The sequence below is a fragment of the Diachasmimorpha longicaudata genome, chromosome 1 (genome assembly GCF_034640455.1).
Source record: "Diachasmimorpha longicaudata isolate KC_UGA_2023 chromosome 1, iyDiaLong2, whole genome shotgun sequence".
In the NCBI taxonomy this organism is placed as follows: domain Eukaryota; kingdom Metazoa; phylum Arthropoda; class Insecta; order Hymenoptera; family Braconidae; genus Diachasmimorpha; species Diachasmimorpha longicaudata.
Window position 1 is genome coordinate 4,445,933 of NC_087225.1, and position 14,400 is coordinate 4,460,332.

At 41.2% G+C, this 14,400-nt stretch overlaps 1 long non-coding RNA gene across 1 annotated transcript; it reads right to left on the reverse strand.

Moving 5' to 3' along the window:
* Positions 1-9,613: 9,613 nt before the first annotated feature.
* On the reverse strand, positions 9,614-10,860 carry LOC135166538 (uncharacterized). Its single transcript, XR_010299698.1, has 3 exons — positions 10,634-10,860; positions 9,786-10,022; positions 9,614-9,707 (listed from the first exon to the last, which is right to left on the reverse strand). It is a non-coding gene; the product is annotated as an uncharacterized LOC135166538 (long non-coding RNA).
* Positions 10,861-14,400: the final 3,540 nt, after the last annotated feature.

Below are 14,400 nucleotides of genomic sequence, written 5' to 3' on the forward strand. Positions count from 1 at the left end.
TACTGTCGATCGTTGTTGGTTTCCGTTAAACCAACTGGCGCCCAAATAAACGAATTGTTTAATCGATTTAATGAATAATTCGACAATTAAGTTGTCGAACCCTTGAGCCCTGGCAGCCCCTGACCCAGGCCGCGCCAGGTGAAGGCCTTCAGCCAATTTGTAACAACCCCCGAGTATTAATTAATTATTATTTATCGACATTTATTTAAAAGGAAAAGGGCCTTGTCTCAATTGGCGCCCAACGTGGGGCAGCGTTGGATTTTTTTTCTTTGAAAATCTACTGTAGAATCAGTGAAATTGAAAATGAATATTTGATGAAAATTTCTCTAATGTGTAAGAGAGAGAGAATTAGGTGTTGGAATTTGAACGCTCAGTGTCACGGCCGAGCGCAATGTTTACCTAGAATAGAGCCATAAAGGGACCCAAACAGTGGTGGTCATCCCTTTTCTTCTCTTTTCCAAATAGTCGATTAAACATTTCACACTCTCTCTAATCTCTAAACCTTTTCTATCTTTCTTAAGAAATTTACTGTGATATTATTGTACTATTAAAATGGAAATTGAATAATATAGATACGATTTGCCATACTTGTCGACTCTTCCACACGTATTTGTAATTAAGTGCCGAGTGATCTCGTCCGTCTGTAGTCGGGGTCACTTGATTGTTATTCGATTGGGAAAATCTGGTGCCTTGTTCGTCTGTTATCAGGGTATTAGTGACAGACTCGATTGAATTATCTTTGTGAAAATTATTTATTTATTTATTCTGTGAGTTTGAATTACCCGGTTTTCATGAAATTGAATGGTCAACTTCGGAACCTCTAAAATAGAAAATAATTTTGTTTGTGAAATTGAAGTAAGCGATTAAAATATGATGCACTCTCCTCCCCTAAATAAAAAAAGAAATAGGTCGACCGAAGACCAAGAATGTAGGCAAGGTAATTTAACAGCACCTGCGGGGTCCCAAGACCCCGATGAACATAGTATGATTACAACTCCGACACCAACGACAATCGGTAGGGGGAGAGGGTCGAGGGTCACGTCACCCATAACAAATATTGTACAAGGCGAAATCTTGTCACAAATTAGTAACCTTGAAACTAGATTAAATCGTTTAGAATTACTAGAAGAAAAAATCGGGGATTTAAGCAAACGAACTGAAATTCACGATGAGAAAATAGATTATTTGAGCAGTAAAGTCGATAGAATTGTAGATTTATTAGTCGGGCAGAGTCAGAATTTGAACGGATCGGTGGATGGATGTTCCCGTCGATCCTATGTTAATGATGAATTGAATAGAGATGGCACTTCAAGGCTAGAAGTGCCTCCCAATAGTAGAAAAGTTAATTTGAGAAACGATAATGAGGATATTGAAAACTTGAATGGTTCGGTGGATGGACGTACCCACCAACCAAACCCTAGCTTTGAGGGTACACCTCACCCGTCTGTGGGGGGTGCATCTGAGCAAGTCAATGATGAAAGACCTACGCCAGTTCCCCGAAGTAGTGGGGGGGCGTTTGTGTCAATGAATGAAATTCGTCAGGAGGGAACGTCTGGACTCCCACCTGTTCGTGATTTTAATATTAGTGGCGGTTCTGTCGAAAGAGAATTACGACACGTCCATTTTGCAGGGAATTCGAATGCGAATTCACAAAATAATAGACAAAGAATTCAAGTCTCTTACACGCTACCCAACGGTAGGGAAATTGTTGAGGAACGGTTTATACATACGTCCGAACTTCAAAACTTTGGAAATAACGACCACGGTAATACTCAAAATACTCAAACGGTTTCAACTAACCTTCGAACACAAACAATAAATAACTTGCGTACAAACTCGCCATTTTCCCCATTTCGCATTATCGGGACAGAAAATGCGACAGGGCGAGGAAGTTTATCTCTTCAAGATTACGCGACAAATAATTCCGGGAATTTCAATGAAAATCAACCGGTCGAAGTGTCATCGACTGGATTACAACAACCGTGGGATATGAATACCGGGATTAGGGTAACACGCCTGGTTAGCGATTGGAAATTGAATTTTCCTCAGACAGAAAAAGACCCTGATCAATTTCTCCTGATATTAATGGAACGACTCGACACAACCGGTATAAACAAAGATTTATTTGTCCCGTGTTTATCCGCGATTTTCGAAGGCCCTCACAGATCATGGTATTTGATCAACAAATCGAAATGGAGGTCGTGGAAAGATTTCGCGACGGCGTTTCGACATAATTGGGCGGTAAAAAAGGACGACATGGATTTATACTCAGAAGTAGGCAATTTAACGGTCGAAAGGGGCGAGAGCTTAGCGGAATTTACCTATCGCGCTCGTTTTCTTTTTGAACGTATGACTAATCCTCCGACATTTCAAAAACAAATCGATCAAATTATTAAAAAATACAATCCAAGGATTGCGCTTGAAATTTTAGGGTTAGGAATAAAAAATTATGACGACTTTCTCGAATTTTCTAACGTACGTGGCGACGTCTTCAAACAAGTCGTCGATCGAAAACGGGGGAGGTTCACTCGGAAAAAAGTCGATCTTAATTGTATGAAAATTGAAACATCCGACATAGAAGATGAAATAGGTTCGATAGACGAAGAAGAGCCTAGCGAAAGCGAAGAAACAGGATTAAATGCAATAGAGTCAAAACAACACGCGTATAACAATAAGTCGAGGAGTCAAGGCTCAAAAACAATGGTACGTAAAAGACTCGAAAATAACCTCGCGAATTTTGAGAGGAAAAGTAAAGAAATAAAGGATACGCCTGCCCAGCATGATCACAGACCAAAAAGAAGATTCGATGCACCGAGAGATTGGTCAAAGATACTTTGCTACAATTGTGGGCAGACGGGTCACTCCTCACGCGGTTGTACTGCCAAAAGACAGGAGGTGTGTCACGTCTGTCAGCAAGTTGGGCATGTCAATGAAAATTGCCCTACACTCTCGGGAAACGAAAAAAGCCCTCAGTAGAATCGCCTCCGATCACTGAACAAAAGGGCAAAACGGAGAAAATCGAAATAAATCGTGCTGCACAGACGGAAAATGGAAAATTTGAAAGCGAATTCAAAATCGATGAAGTAAAGACGCTTGCAAATCCGCCGAGTGGAATTGACTCAACATCTTTACTCTGTTTAGGGAAAAATAATTCAGGAAACGAAAGTATCTTATTAGAAGTCGATGAAGAGTCTGAGGACGAATGTGAACTTTCAGATATCGAAGAAAATCATCTTGAGATTCGTGACGAGAAAATTGACCAAATTACAAATCTATCGACGATTTTTGGTAATAAACCGTCAATTGAGATCGAGTCCCAGACGATAGAAGCCAATGTCTCAAATTTGAAGGATTGGAGACCAAAACATCTTCCCTCACATTTAATACATCGTTTATCTCAGCGTCGTGTATTCCGCGGAGAAAATGGAAGTAAAGAACCGACGAACTTAGTTAAAGCCGAAGTAACAATTTCAATTTTCGGTCATAAATTAAACGGAATTATCGATGGCGGCAGTGAACGAACGTATATGAGCCCCGAAGCCTTTGAACGAGTGAAAACTCTCAAGGTCAAGGATGTAATTCCAGATTCGACTTCAACAAAAGGAATCTGCTTGGGTGACAGTTCCGTAGTTAAAAGCGACGGAGGTACTTGCTTTATTATCGATATTGGAGATGTCTATGGGCCACAGTGGTTCAGCATTCTTCCAGGCGCGTCGAACGACATCATCCTCGGGATGGATTTTATTCTAGCGTTCAAAGTTTACCTAGATCCAATCGAAAGAGTATGGACACTAGCGGGAAGTGAATTCACTTACCCCCTTTCTCATCGATTCGTTTTCCCAACTCAATTAAAATCATTATCGATAAATCAGAATCAATCTCTGAGAGAATTTCTTGATCGAGAATTTGTAAAATTCGAAAACGAATGTACAGGTGTAACTGATCTAATTAAACACGAGATAGAATTAGAAGATCGAGAACCACATCGACAAAAGCCATATCGACGCAGCGAAGCGGTTCGCGCGTTTATCTATGAAGAAGTCGATAGATATTTAGACAAGGGTTATATTACGTGGAGTAATAGCAATTGGGCAAGTTCACCTGTAGTAGCTCCTAAAGCTAACGGTAAATTGCGCTTCTGCATTGATTATAGAATACTCAATAGAAAGACAAAAAAGCCAGCGTACCCTCTACCCCAAATGGGTTCAATTTTGTCTCAACTATACCAGGCGAAAATTATTTCGACATTGGATATGAGTGAGGCTTTCCATCAGATACCAATGGACGAAGAAAGTAGGAAATATACCGCTTTTGTTGTCGAAGGCAAAGGCCTACTGGAATGGGTCCGGATGCCCTACGGTTTAACAGGTGCACCGTCGACATTTCAACGTCTGATGGACAAATTAAAAAGACGCATTAGGGAAATCATTAGTGAGCGAAAATTACCGAATCACTGGATCGAGAAGGTGTTTGTTTATCTGGATGATTGGATCATCGTGAGTGAGAATTTAGATGAGCATCTCTCGCTACTGTCGATTCTTTTCGAGGTCTTGCGCGAAGCGAAATTAAAAATCAATCGAGAAAAAAGTAGCTTCGCTTGCAAGGAAGTTAAATACCTCGGGTATATTATTGATAAAGACGGAATGAGACCAAATCCGGAGAAAATTCAACCTATCATCGACTATCCGATGCCACGCGATCGTACTCAGCTCCGACAATTTAACGGGTTAGTCAATTGGTACCACCGACATCTCAAAGATATCGCGAAAATTCAAGGGCCACTGAATAAACTAACGAGTCCTAAGAATCCATGGAAATGGACGGAAAAGGAACAGAGAGCTTTTGATGAGGTTAAACAATCTCTTATCGATATACCCCGATTGTACACTCCGATACCGGGGCAGCCATTTATCTTGTATACTGACGCTAGCGATTTTGGATTAGGTGCGATATTAGTTCAAAAGGATCCTAAAACAGATAAAGAATTACTAATAGAAGTACTAAGTCGACCATTGCGGGGAGCCGAACTCCATTACACGACGACTGAGAAGGAATGCCTTGCCGTCGTATGGGCAGTCGAGAAACTTCGTTGTTATCTCGAAGGAATGAAGTTCAAAGTCGTCACCGACCATCAAGCCCTGTTATGGCTTTACAATTTGAAAAATCCGGTAGGTCGACTTGCCCGTTGGGCAATTTACCTACTGCAACATGACTTGACGATAGAACATAAACGAGGTACAATGAATGAGGCGCCAGACGCTCTTTCACGTATGTTCGACATCGACGTCGATCCGTTGGGATGGGAAAAAGTTGTCGAAGAGACGATAAAGAGTAGAATAAAGTTAAATTCAATCTGCGATCAGAATTGGTATAAAACCAAACGCGAATTAGTCGAAAAAAGTCCCAATAGATTCACCGAATGGAAAATCGAAGATGACGAATTATATTATTATCGACCTGATTACGCGAAAGCCATCTTAGATGATGAGAATCCGTGGAAACTTGTGATAAGAGCAGACCGAGTCCTAGAAATTCTTCGGGAAAATCACGAAGAGCCTCATGCCGGACATTTAGGTAGAGATAAAACGTTAGATCGTATCCGACAAAATTATTATTGGTCTGGAATGACAGAAGATGTTAAGAAATTCGTTGACGACTGTGAAATCTGTGTTCGCGTAAAAAATAATCAACACCCAGTGAAAGGACCGATGACGGTGAGACCGACACAAACTCCATGGACGGAATTAGCTATCGATACAACCGACATGACGACTAGGTCAAAGAAGGGAAATTCCCATATTGTAATCGTCCAGGATTTAAGTACGAAATACATCGAACTATTCCCCACACGCGATAAAAAGGCGAAAACAATAGTTAAAATCTTAGAATCAATATTTGATCGTTGGGGTACACCACAAACTCTGATCTCAGATAACGGGACAGAATATTGTAATAAAGAAGTATCGAATCTTTTAAAAGCAAGAGGGGTTAAACACCATACAACTCCATTAAGTCATCCCCAAGCAAACCCAGTAGAACGCGTAAATCGGACAATAAAACCAATGATAGCTGCGTTTATTAAAGACCATCAAAACGAATGGGATACTAATCTGTCGAAATTTCAATTAGCCTACAACACTGTACCACACGCCGGAACGCGAATTTCACCATTTTACTTAAATCATGGAAGGGAGGCTATAGTAAAACGCGAACGTAGGATCGTCAATGATCAATTATCCCCTGACGAAATTCAGAAATATTGGGTGGAGAGAATATCAAAAATTGATGAGTTTCGACATAAAATAGAGATATTTTTGAAAAACAAAAATGACAAACGACTTGAAAAAGAAAATGAAAATAAATCAAATCAAGTAGAAATTAAAATAGGTTCTGAAGTTTTCTATCCAAACAAAAAACTCAGTAATAAAGGGGAAAATTACAACGCCAAACTAGCTCATCGCTATCTAGGCCCTGCTGTTGTTAGTAAATTGTTAGGTCCAATGACTGTGGAATTAGTCGATAAGGCTGGCAAAAAGATCGGTAAATACTATGTAACAGACTTGAAAATACCGCGTCGCAGTCTAAGACGAAAATAAAATTGTAACCACAGGTTGAACGAGAACGAACATCATCTCAACATGGGAGACAAAGACTACTCTCCATCAGCAGATACAGACAATGAAACGGAGCCTCAGCTAGACAGCGAAGTGCCCAATGTCGACAATATCGACACAGCCTTACAGAGCCTGACGTTAAACCAATCAGGACTCAACGCCAAGACATTGTCGACAACCTTACAGTCGATAACCTCAACAACTACATTGGGAAACACAATAATTAGCGGGATCCAGATCGACAAGCGCAACATCGAAGACCTGAAACTAACCCCGTTACAACAGGGAGCCATCCCAAAAGCTTCAAAGATCTCCGAGGATTCCCTCTCGCCAGAGGCATGGGTGTTACTCCATGAGATCAGCGGTAGGGAACCGCCAAAAGATTCCGCTAAATGGAAAATATATTCCAAGCGGGAAATCGACAACGAGAACGCCATGCGTCGACGTACACCAGGTGCATTCCTGCCTAAATTGAAATCCCCATCTACTGCCAGAGCAATAAGATCGACAGACGACCCTCAAGTCCTTCTCGCACCATCAGTAACGGTGTACCCAGCTCCGGTACCAAAATCGACATCCTTCTCCGAGTTTCTCGAAGAACACAACATTACGTCGATCACAGCAACAGAGAATGGTCGGCCACAGTACCTGCTCGATGACGATCAGTTGAAGCAGCTTATAATCGGCCGCGCTCAAACACTTGTGGCCAGGATGGACGCTAAGAAAATAGACAGAGGGACTCAAACCTATGTGAGCCAATCAGGCAAGCAACACACGGTGGGTTGCCTCAACTGCGGCGCTGAACATCATTACACCAAGTGTCAGCTACCCTTACGTCCGGGATTCTGCCATGTTTGTGGTGCCAAAGGTTACGATGCAGAAGATTGTCCCTACCCTCATGGGGTAGAGCACGAATACGCTCTGGGTCGATGCTGGGGATGTTCTAAAGAACAGAGCTTGTATGATCCCAATTGCCCAGACTGCAACATACGTTGGGAAGGCATGGTCGACTGGATGAGATTGAACTACGCTACCTGGCCAGCATGGCTCATCCCACCCGAACATCGAGTGATGGTTGGAGAAGAGTCGAAAGAAATCGAGTCGATGCTGAAGCGAAAAATAAAATATAAATTTAACAACCCTCACGATGCCCCAAATAAACTTCGACGTTTCCTCATCAGGGAAAACGCTCTGGTGGGCGCACCCACGTTGGCCAACCCAAAACTACCAAAACCCATCGACCTGTCTGAGGAGAAACGTAGGCTAGCTGTACAGGCGCTACAGGCCCCTGTAGCTCTACATCATCTCGATGAAATCATGAAAGAGCGTCCTGAACTGAAGGACGGCGAGGGATATACGGTGTTGATCCCAGCCAAATACAAGAAAACCAGCACCAAAAAACCAACCAACGACTGAATCATTGACGACCTCAATCAAGTCAAACCTCGACCATTTCATGTCGATCATTCTTTATTTTCTTTTCATTTCATAAAACTAATTGACCATTATAATACATGCTGCAAGGTCAACTTCATTTTTTATTCCATGTAATACTATTTGTTCTTCAAAAATAAAAATTTCTTTAAATTCTCCATTTCTCTTGTGTAAGATAAACTGTCGAAAATCCTCCTGACCGTATAATAGGATGTTATTGATTCAATTCAATTTTTCATCTTTATAACAAATAATAGACAGAGAGAGAGGAGAATAATAAAACTATATAGTATGTTTTCCAGCCCTAACAAAGGAAGAAATGATAAGCTATTCCAATTCAAAAAGGCAAGAATATTAAAAAAGGGGAATTGTTCACCGACGTAAAGGTCAAAGGGGGGAGTTTGAGACAGGAGATATTATTTTCCCTTCGCGCCTGTGAACTTTTCCCTGTTCTCGGGAATCTTATTAAAATTATAAAATCTAAAATACTTCAATTTATTAAATTATTACGACAATACGGTCGATGTTAATGCGCATGCGTCAAGGGACACATTTTGACTACCCCTGCGCATGCGAAGGTGGGGCAACAAGTTGCCTGAGGCCCACGAGACACTCTTCGCCCGACAGCGATAATATTCGCACCCTAATCTGTTATTTTGTGTCAATTTGCGTTACTTGTAATATTTTGTGATTGTGGAAAGAGTCGATCCCCGAGGACATTGTGTATTATATAGACAGGGTACTGTCGACATATATTGTGAGTAAAATAGTTATTAATATTTTTGCCTTTGGTATTTATTTCCTCTCTCTCTGTCTATCTTCTGAACTTTAAGGGTCTTCCAACTTCCACGCTCTGAGTACTGTCGATCGTTGTTGGTTTCCGTTAAACCAACTGGCGCCCAAATAAACGAATTGTTTAATCGATTTAATGAATAATTCGACAATTAAGTTGTCGAACCCTTGAGCCCTGGCAGCCCCTGACCCAGGCCGCGCCAGGTGAAGGCCTTCAGCCAATTTGTAACAACCCCCGAGTATTAATTAATTATTATTTATCGACATTTATTTAAAAGGAAAAGGGCCTTGTCTCAAACCCTACAATTTTATTTCGTCATAGACTGTACCGATCAAAATCTCACAATCCCAGCTAGGAATTAACGATGGAAACCGGGCTCATCAAGCCTTGAAACAAGGCTCACAAATCCTTACTCAGGCTTGGGATTCACACATGGATAAGGCCTCATCCAGCCTTGCAAATGATAACCCGAATCCAGGCTGTGAACGCGAGGCCTGTTTGAAGCCTCGTGGAGAGGCCTGAACGAAGCATAGTGAAATCAAATAGCGAGGGTTGGAATGAGGCCCAAATTAAGACTTATGAAGGCTCCACAGCCTTATTAACGAGGGTTCTGCCAGGCTCGTTCTAAGGCTGATCTAAGCCTGACCTTCGTTTAGAGTCACTTATCCTCCGACGGTAGTGAAGGAACTATCTATCCTCTTTCTGAGCGGGCATTAACTGGGAAGTATCGATTAAAATAATAAGATCAAGATAATAAAATAAGATAAGATGTATTTATTCTTTTCGATTGGGTGCACCGGCTAGATAATTGCTTGTCGCAGTCAGCACTGTCAGAGGGAATTTCTCAAATTTCTTCGTGAGTACATCTGTAAAATTGAAAAATCTAAAAAACTGAGTATTCATTGACTTATAATTAGTGGAAAAATGTTGAAAGAATAACTCACCCTCCATACATTTGAAACATACTGTTTTCATGTATGCAAGTTTCGCCTCATTGTTTTTTGTGGCTCTGCCCATCCCAAAATGCACAATCGTAAACTTTTGCCTGTTCTCGGACTCACTCATCTTTACAAAATGATTCCACTGTAGATGATCGCTCTGGTCTCACTAACTTTTCGAATATCAACTGTTTCTGAACAATTGAAAAACGTTCGTAATGAGGGGATTCCCAAACAGACCGTCTAACCGAAAATTCCGCCGTTTCGAGATAACACCCAAAGAGGATAGACCAAAGTAGAGGCTCAGTTCTGGGGGTTTGACTGACGCCAGTTTCTCCACGTTACCGACACGATTTCACCCCCGAGGAGACGGGGCGCCACGAGTCCTACTGGGGTATCTGCATATCGGCCAAGCGGGGGGGCTCCGTTCGTACTTGTTCAACTGTACAAATGATCAACTGTACACAGAATTTTCAAACGGTGAGAGCACTGTTTGAAAATTCTAAAATTCTAAAAAGCTAGGCTGTACATGTGGCGCTGGGTCCACATGTACAGCCTAGCTTTTTCTCTCGACAGTTGAATCCCTTCACAGTGGTGCTCTTACTGTCTGAAAATTCTGTGTACAGTTGATCATTTGTACAGTTGAACAAGTACGAACGGAGCCCCCCGGCTTGGCCGATATGCAGATACCCCAGTAGGACTCGTGGCGCCCCGTCTCCTCGGGGGTGAAATCGTGTCGGTAACGTGGAGAAACTGGCGTCAGTCAAACCCCCAGAACTGAGCCTCTACTTTGGTCTATCCTCTTTGATAACACCGCACAGCTATGTACTTTCAAAATAATTCGACTTATCCACCTCAATCAATCCTTCTCAGTAGTCAACACCCAGTAAATTTCACCGCCCAAACCACTCCCAAAACCAGCCAACAACGGAGAAATAATAATGTCAAAAATTAACGAATTACATCCGAAATGCGTATCGCCTCGCTCTGCCACGAACTGTGTGTGGTGCAACGAACATCCCCCTCTACTCTGCGATTCCCCGCGTCAATCCCTTCTACCGACTTTCCGGTGGACACAAAATAAAAAATTGTTTTTTTTTCTAACCTCGAAGATCTGTCATTTTTTAATCCTAACTCACAACGCTTTTTTTCTACACAACCTCACTGAACAAAACCATTTTAGCATCCCATTCAGATACTTTGGTGAATTCCGCACACTCCATCAATAAATTTTATTGTACACACTAACACTTTCACAGATAACTAAACACTAGTTAGCAATTTCCATGGAGTAAGCATACGGCATAAAACATCTTCTCGAACTGCATGAAGACACATTTATTGCTAATCTCCGTAAGCTTAGACAATTTCTTCGAGGGAGACATTTGTATTTTGTAAATTCCCACTTCAGATGAAGCACAGGGGGTCGTAAAAACATTGAACCGATTCTCATCGACATAACCCTCAAGAAAGAAGTCTTCTGGCCCCTTACGTACAAGGTACCTTGCATCGCTCATCCTTATCGTAAATAATCCATAAGGGTTAATACTTATCAATATAACTAAAAAATAAATGACTAAAGAGCAGGGAAAAATGAGGATTGATTTAGCCTTTGTGAAGCCTTGATAATTTCAGCCTGAAAGTTCAGAGCCCTAGCCAAGCTTGAAATGACCCTCGAGAATTGGATCATCACTAGCCCTCGATTCAAGCCCGTGTCTGACGATGAGGTCAGGCCTGTTCTAGGCTTGCGATACGCAGGCTTCTCTAAGCAAGACGTGTACAGGCCTGTTTCGATCGTCAGCCTTGAATTTTTATCAACATGGGAAATATTTACCATACAGCCATAAAATATGGGAAGCTGCTTCTCTTGCTACTGAAAAACAAATGTCCAAAGCATACATTTATCAATATATTACCCAGAATCGAGGAATGGTAAATAAGAATCCCACAACCAGCTTGTCGTATCGAATTCACGGCTATGCCATTCTCAAAATTTCCAGACAGTCGAAAAACTTGAAGAGAGATGCTGACATGAACTGGTCCATGAAGAATCCGAAACCTAATCAACTAAAGTCGAAAGAATTGAGAAAAACAATTCATCTAAGCAAAACTGATTATGACAAACTTGGAGTTCACCTGGAGGAGTACAAAAACAGGACGTATGAAGTCTTACAAGTTGGTTGGTCAGATAAAATTTATGATAACCTATACAGTCACTTGAAACTTCCGGGCCCTTATAATTTAAAGAACGCAAAAATTTATCGAACCAAAGGAGGAATTCTCTTGAAGATTTTCGGTGACTGCCCCGAGTGTAAATCAGAGATCAATGTATATTGCCTACACGAACCGATCGATGACAGAGCTGACTTTTACGTTTCAACTATGGATACACGAGGTATAATCTATAAAAAAAATCCCAGGTTGCGAGGTACAGTGTGAAGCAACATCAGCAAGGAGTTAAAGAGAAAATCAGTCTATTTGTGGCAACAAGAGGTTTCTCATCAGCGTATGAATTTTGGTGATGACAAACCCGCAGGCCTGTATTCCTCCAACGTTCTACGCAAAGTTGTTCAAGAAACCATAGAGAAAGAACTTGGTGTGAATCCAGGGGAAGACCCAACGGTGTCCCTACAGAAAGCTACACAATCACCAACGTATGCAGGTAGCATCCATCAAATGGGTATTAACAAGAGATTCGTGATGTATTGGCTCCAAAAGCAAATTACGGTGTATAATTTGGCGACAGGCGAAAACGAATGTCAAAGTATTTCCATCGATGCTACTGCAAGAGTGGCCAAGTGCCAGCAAGCAGAAAACGGTTCAAAAAGCCCGATATTCTTGTATCAAGGTGTGACATCTTATAAAAAGAAAACATTCCTTTTATTTCAAACGATGTCGGAAAATCATGATGTGAATACAATTGCTTTCTTCTTGCGAGAATGGCTGCGAGCAGGAGCTAAAATTCCAAAAGAAATCATCTCAGATCACTCTCTTGCCCAGTTAAATGCTATCTCTATGGCATTCAGTCAATGCATCCCAGAAAAGTATGAATGTTTTTCTCAGTTATCTTCTTCACGTGTTCATCTACAAAAGATGTGTTTCTTACGCTTGGATATTGCCCACCTTATTAAAATGATTGGGAAATGGAAATGCTTCCCAAAAGATCGACGTCACATGGAAGATTTTTTTTCTTCGAGCGGTTGGATTATTAATTCACCGAACAGACTTGGCATCGTTCCAGACAACTCTCCAGGCTACGGTAGTTATCTCACTTTCTCCTCAGATTGACACAGACAATCCTGAGGATCCTTGCTTCCATGCTCGAACGATGCTTTGAAAATACATGACGACTTTAGTTCCTGACTTGGATCAGTATAAGGAAAATCCTGAAGATATATGTGCAGATATTAGCGATTTTGATGATTACGATGACAAAAGAAAAATGCAATAACATTGTTCATTCAAGAGATTGAATCCACAAGTCGTCGAAGTATAACACTGACAGGAAATGTGAATAAATACATGAATGTTAAATGCGCACATAAAATTTTGGAGTTGTCTCGAAAACTTGTTCTTTGAATGCATGTTATGCCTCGATTATACCAAGGTAAACATCACCAGATCCAAGAGGTTGAAAGCGCATCATCAGCACGGAGTGAGCGAGACTAAAGATTTAAAAAAATACATAATGCAGAAAAAAACAAATTTGAGGTTGGCCAAAGGAGTTCCTCATCATTTGAATACGCTCAATGGTACTGTTAACTTATTGGCTGCCGGAATGCGTACTAGGAAGTCTGTCAATAACAATTATTTTGGGCAATCAGAAAGCATCTTATCCTCCCCAACCGAGTCTGATACTATGGACAATGATGTGAACGTGCCGTTGATGTCCGTGTGTGAGAACGAGAGCCGGTTGTGTCACCAGTGGTGCAGGACGAGATTATACCAAACGTATCAAGAAATTCTAATTCTGTCAATTCATCAATCCTGGCGAATGACGACTCAGCACAAACTACTAAAAATTCTATTTTTTATGACGATCATTCTTTCTGTAATGTTCTAAATATTAGCAGTAATGATAGATGTCCTGTTCACTCTTCATCTTTTTTGACGAACGGCATTACCACCGCAAGTACAGCTTTCATTCAATCGTATTATATTCGAGCCCTTCACCAGAGAAAGATTTGCGGGGTCAAGCGGAGCCCTGTTCATTAATATCACAAGTGGATACATCATCTATAGTGCCCTCTTTGAAGAAAAGAAAAATTATCATTGATGATTCGGCTGATAAGCCAGGGCGAACGACTAAGCCAGTGATAGTCGGGAACATATTACAAGAGATCTCGACGAAGGAGAATTCATACCTAAATGAACAGGACAATTAGAAAGGCAAGCTTGGGAAAAAAACGAAAAGTATTTATTTGGAGTGTTGCCCTGATATTGAAAATATTTACATGCAACCGAAGAAACGACTGAAAAAACTATCTCTTTTCATTAATGGCTCTAGTATGCCACTAGTGAATACTTCAATGGGACTCATGAAATTCACAAATACGTGTAGTATCGAGTCAATACTTCATTGCCTACGGGTTGCATACGTCGATTGGATTTCCTACCACGA